General features: G+C 40.5%; 1 pseudogene; it reads left to right on the forward strand.

Annotated features, from left to right (window-relative positions):
• Positions 1 to 2,977: 2,977 nt before the first annotated feature.
• LOC119075998 lies at positions 2,978 to 6,244 on the forward strand (annotated as a pseudogene).
• Positions 6,245 to 6,455: the final 211 nt, after the last annotated feature.

The following is a 6,455-nucleotide window of genomic DNA, read 5'->3' on the forward strand; positions in this document are numbered from 1 at the left end:
AACTCGTGTGAATTACGGCCCTCGCTTTGCTCTGGCCGCAAAGTTCACACTCGTTCAAACATTTTAGGAACGAAAAAATAGTAGATTACATTGGATGCTGCGGAGGTAGTTCATTACATGAGGGATCAATTTTGTGATACGAGCCGAACTCACAAGTGTGGTTTTCAGCAACAAGCTTTGGAAACGGTTATTTTGACAAGTGTAGAGTTTGCATATCCGAGCCGAAGGCGAGGTATGCAACTACACGAGTCAAAATAACCGTTTCCAAAGCGAGTTGCTTAAAACCACACGAGTGAGTTCGCGAGTTCACAAAATTGATTCCGGAGTGTAATGAACTACCAAGCAGCATCCAATGTATGCTGTTTTATTGCCTATTCACCCGGAATATTGTTGTTACGAGTACATTTCTCCACTCAAGGACCTGATAGTTCAAAACCAAAAGTGTTCAAGAAGACACTAGCAGATTCTTGAATACCAAAAGATTATTCTAAATTAATGGTTAATTTCACAACATTTATGTCGTGCTATTTCATTAACTGCCAGACTAATAATAAACATAAAAAATACCGATACAACAAAACCAACAAAAAATCTGTTGTTACATCGAAACGTTTAAAAACGAATCTAATCTGATGATGAAATCGGCTCACATTTCTTCATAACATTAATCCCGAAAGCATCACTGGCAACACTACTGTTTTGATGACATGTTGACAAACTACTTCGACTGTTTTGTTTTTGTGAAGTGCTAGATTCATATTTTGCGCAATATTTGTGGATTCGGTGGTGTTACAATAAATTTTGCTGTGAAGTGAAGTGAATACACGATAATAAAGACAAAAGTGTTGATTGTTTTTGAAAATAAGTAAAAAATGCAAAAATTAAAATTGTCTGGCTGTAGGTGTTCGTCAAAGTTGAAAAAATTGAAATTATGGCTATAGACAAAATGGCCGTCACTTTTATTTTTGTGTTTTTTATTTTATTTTTTTTTCGAACGTTTTTAATGAATTTGGTTAGATTGGTGTACACTTAATTCAAGTGACAAAGTTTGTGATATCAAAACTAAAATAACATCGCGAGTATTGTTTCGATTTCAGTGCTAAAGAATATTTCATGTGATACATTTTTGCTGGTAAGTAATGAAAATCTGCTGGTATGTAATGAAAATCTCCTGATATGTAATGAATTTTCATATGAATATTCCCTCACTTGTGATGTAATGAAAAAGTTCCCACATGTAACGACTGCTTTCCGCGGGTGGGAAATGTACGTGTAACAACAATATTCCAGGTGGATAGGCAATAATAGTAGATTACTGTACAAGTGAAGGAATTTGTTATCTCGTATCTAGATGAGTAAACGTATCCGAGGGCGTCAGCCCGAGGTACGTTTACTCATCGTGATACGAGATATCAAATTCATTCACGTGTACAGTATGACGTTTTACTTTACGAGCGAGGGAAAGACTTTTCACTAGTGAGGGAATGGCCACATTCCCTCACTAGTAAAGTAAACTCTTTTAAGAATACGATTTCACGCAAAAATTGTCGTATATCCCAGATTACTAGTCCAATTAAATTCCAATGTTCGAGTTTAACCACATGAATTACGCTACTGGTCAAAATTGATTTTCGAAGCCTCTGAGAATTACTCTAGCTATCGGTTTCTCAAGCAAGCAAGCAAAAGCTCTTTTGGGAAGTACTTCCAAATTGTTAGACCAGAAATCCTGAATTTCACGACTCGTCAAATAAGAAATTTTTCTGGAAATCCGTTGCAAAAATGTCGTGGTTATGTTTACAATTACTCCAAGCGTGTGAGGTCGAAGGTTCGATGTCAGAAACAATTATTGGGAATGCCATGGAGCTCTAGTGCTTAGAGATTTTCTTCTTCTTTTCTTCTTAATAACGAGGTCAAGACAAAGGAAAATGTCTTAAAACCTAAAAATAAATCAGAAATAGTCACAAAGCGAAAAGCACCTTGAAGAAGTTTCTCAATCTCCCACGTACATTTCACTGAGTTGCTTAGAACGTATTCTGTAAATATAGATTTGCTACTTGAAGAAACAGGAAAAATTTCCAAAAAAAAGCTTGTACAATCTGCTAATTACGTAAGCGAATGCCAGTAAATAGAAGAGCACGTTTGAAACGCGATAAAAGTTTAAATTTTTTAAAAGAATTTATTGTAATTTTGGGTGTGCAGAAAAACCGCGGTTAACCGGTTAACCGCGGTTTTTAGTTACGAAAAACCGAAACCGCGGTTTTTCAAAATGGGTTCGGTTTGCATTCCCTATGTGTGTGTGACAGCTTCGGGTAAAAAGGGATTCTTTTAATGTCAAAAGTAGAGGGACCCAAAACGTCAAAAGAAGCAAAGTTGACGTTGTGTGATATAACTTTCAATGAATTTTGTTGAGGTTAAGTTGCCTTCTGTAAAAAAATTTGACATTTCGAAATGACCTTGGAACAAACCTATTCTTCTAGGTAGTCTACCTCTATGGTTTATAGTTGTTAGTAAAATGTTTAGTTGGAAGTAAGAGAAGAAGAAACAACAACTTGAACATGTCCAGTTCTCCATTTGACATACAAAATTTACTCCTAGAAAGTGCCATTCGTTTAAGTTATGAATCACCAGAGCCTCTCATTTAATTGCTTTTACGTTTTTAGACACCTTGGGCGTAATACTACTTACACCTCTACTTTCGTGTTACCATTGCTAGGCTTCAAGTGAAAAACCCAACCGATTTTTCCATAGAGCTTCGTTCAAGGAGATGCTGGCGCTGATGCTAATCTGCACTCAAAAATTACATGCCATTTCTCCAGTGTAAACAAACTGCTTTTCAAATTTTTATTTTTTTCAAATGTTTGCGCGAAATACCCGCACTCCATCTATTATCATTTCTCTGACAGGTTTGACAGATTTGACATCGACTGAATCTGTCACTGCTGTCAGATGATCCCAATTTGTTTTTGTTTTCTGATTGATAGTGACTAGGACTAGTAATTGTTTAAATTAAATTCGGATAGACCAATACAACCAGTCACAATGCATGAGGCGTATGAGGTATATCCACCGGCAAACATTTCCGTGCACATTGAGTGCATGACGAGTTTTGGTAAGCTCCAGCAAATCTACCATTTGAATGTGTTCCCTAAATGTCTCATCTTCTCTATGACTCAAATCAGATAAGAATGTCATACTCGGCACTCGACAGGGTCATTTGCTCATGTACACAGTCGACATCAATACATCCGATAACCGAATGGAATTGACTCTGCTGCAATTCGACAAGAATTTCAGCAAGAAACCAATTCTGCAGGTCGAAGTAATACCGGAATACAATTTGCTGTTCAGCCTGTCGGACAATGTCATCAGTGTGAACGACATAAGCCGTCACAATTTCCCATTGGTTCATTCTGCTATTCGAACCAAAGGCGCATCGATATTCGCGTTGGATGTGAAGCGCTCCAAATCGTTAACCGGTGAAACTGCAGTCGTGTTACGAATGTGTGTGGCGATCAAGAGGAAACTTCAGTTTTGGTATTGGAAGCACGATGAGCTGCTGGAGTTGAGAAAAGATTTGGATCTGTCGGATGTTCCTAGAGCGCTAACGTGGGCCGAAAATATGATCTGTGTGGGGTATAAGACCGAGTACGTGATGTACGATGTAAGTGAGAGAAGGTTACACCATCCACAGATGTTCGACTAATTGATGATCTTGGTGATTCTAGATGTCCGGCGAAACTCCACAGAAATTGGATTTATTTCCGACCAGTTCGTCTCGCACCATCGATCCATGCATAGCACTGATCGACGGATGTTTTGCGGTGGCTAAGGACGAATACCTTTTCGCTGTCGATCCGAAGAGCAAATCGCTACAGGAGCCGTCAACTTCCTTAGCTAGTTTTCCAACAAACACTGAGTCTCTCAAGTTCAAGGCATTGGAATGGACTCACCCACTACAAGTGTTAGGTGGGTTAATTTTGTTAAAATCAGAACCATGCGACCTATAAAAGATTCTTCCAATGATCAAACAGTGTGGGACAATCCGTATGCCGTTGCACTGGTCAATAATGTCGTGGAAGTTCGGATATTAGATCAGTCTGGATCGAACAAAGAAACCTTCATTCAAACCCTGCCGGATCTCAGTAAGGCTCGTCTGTTGATCAGAGCGAAAAAGGGTCTACTGTTCGCTGCCTCGGTCACTCAACTGTGGTGCATTCAAATGGTCGATATATCCAAACAGACAAGTACTCTGCTGCAACAGAAGAAGTTCCAGCTGGCACTACAACTTACTGTAAGTAATTGCGGTGGGAACACTTAGTTCAGTCTCAGGAACAGCTGGAATTTCGATGATTTCTCTTTGTTGCAGAACATTTCCGATGAGAACCAGGACGACAAACAAGGGAAAATTCACTAGATACAGACCCTGTACGCCTTCGACTTGTTTGCGAACAAATTGTTCGAAGATTCCATGAAAGAATTCACGAAACTCCAAACCGACCCGTGTGATGTAATCCGATTGTTTCCGGACCTCTTACCGCAAGACACATCGAAACAATACGGCACAACAGCTGTACCGAATCCGACACCGAATCCATTCGCCACGAATCTACCGAAATTGGAAGATCGTGATTTGGAGCGTGGACTGCTGGCGCTGATCGAATATTGAAAAAGGAATTGCACGGAACCAGCGAATCGAAATCGTTCGGCAAGAATCTGACGCCATTGTGGTCGATCGTTGACACCACTCTGTTGAAATGCTATTTGCAGACAAATGATTCGTTCGTCGCTCCGTTACTTCGGCTGAACTGTTGCCATTTCGAGGAATCGGAAAAAACGTTGCGCCAGTACCAAAAGTACGGCGAACTGATCATTCTGTACCAGACGAAAGGCAATCATAAGAAAGCGCTGCAACTGCTTCAAGCACAGGCCAACGATCCCACGTCGTCTTTGTCCGGACACGATCGTACGATTCAGTATCTTCAACATCTCGGCACCGAGCACAATCATTTGATATTCGAGTTCGCCGGTTGGGTGCTGGAAAAATCACCCGAAGATGGACTGAAGATTTTCACCGAAGATCTACAGGAAGTGGAGGACTTGCCGAGTGTTGGATTATTTGTTAAAGAATCACCAAGCGCTGGTCATACCGTATTTGGAGCACATAATTCATACGTGGGAGGAGAGTAAGCCCATTTTCCACAACATTTTGATTAAACAATATTACGACCAGATCAAGAACATGAAACAGGGCTCGCTGAGCAGTCCATCCGGAGGGGATAAGTAAGAGAACACTTTTGGACTTTTGGTTTTTTCCCTAGAAAACTAAAACTATTTCCTTTCTCATGTCGTTCCACAGACGCAAGCAAATCATTCTAGAAGACACAAAGTCCAAACTGATCGAATTCCTCAAAGTGTCGTCACAATACTCACCCGACTACGTTCTGAACTATTTCCCCACCGACGATCTATTCGAGGAACGCGCCATCATCCTGGGCAAAAGTGAAAAACGAAAAAGTGCTGGCCATTTACATTCAAATACTCGGCGACGTGGACAAGGCTGCAGCGTACTGCGAACAGATTTACCGCAAGGATCAGCAAAATGTTAATATTTACGTGACATTGATCCGAACGTTGCTCGTTCCACCGACAGTACCGCCGTACACTGGTGTTGCTCTCCATCCGCGTTGCTTGCAACCGAATGTGGATTCTGTGCTTGAGCTGCTGAAGGAGCATGCAACCAAATTTAATCCGCACGCAGTATTGCAGGTAAATAACGTCGGTGACTAAGCGACCAGTATTCATTTATTGCCCTCACTGATGTGCAAGATAAACCGACCATTTGTGAACACATTTCCATGTCCACACTTACAGATCCTCCCCGACACCATTCCCGTTTTGTATCTTCACACATTCTTGGAACTAGCGCTGAACCATCAACTGGAACGGAAGCGTAAAAATCAAGTGCTCAAAGGACTGCTGTATGCTGAGAATTTACATACGCAGGAACAGCGAATGCACTACGAATCGAAAAGTGTTTTAATCACCGAATTTACCGTGTGTCCCGTTTGTAAGAAGAAATTCACAAATCAGAGTGCGTTCGTGCGCTATTCGAATGGGAAAATCGTGCACTATGCGTGCCAGGAGAAGGAATGAAAGAACATTTTATTGGAATTTCAGCCGTTCGGTGTTGTTGTACTGACGGTAACATTGTCAGAGTCATATTGGAATAATGAAATAATCAAAAGCTAAGTGGCCGTTGTTTGATTTAAGAAATTAACGGACATCATTTTGGTGATACGAAATTACAAATAGGGATGCGGTTGTCTCTATAATGACAATAGCTTGGAATTATGGCCTCCTAACAGCGAGTGGGGAGGTTTATAGGTACAGTTAGCAATTCTTTCTGCTGAAAAGCTGCCAAATTCACTAATAACGTTGTTATCATGTGAATACGT

This window comes from Bradysia coprophila, unplaced genomic scaffold, assembly GCF_014529535.1.
Source record: "Bradysia coprophila strain Holo2 unplaced genomic scaffold, BU_Bcop_v1 contig_232, whole genome shotgun sequence".
Lineage (NCBI taxonomy): Eukaryota > Metazoa > Arthropoda > Insecta > Diptera > Sciaridae > Bradysia > Bradysia coprophila.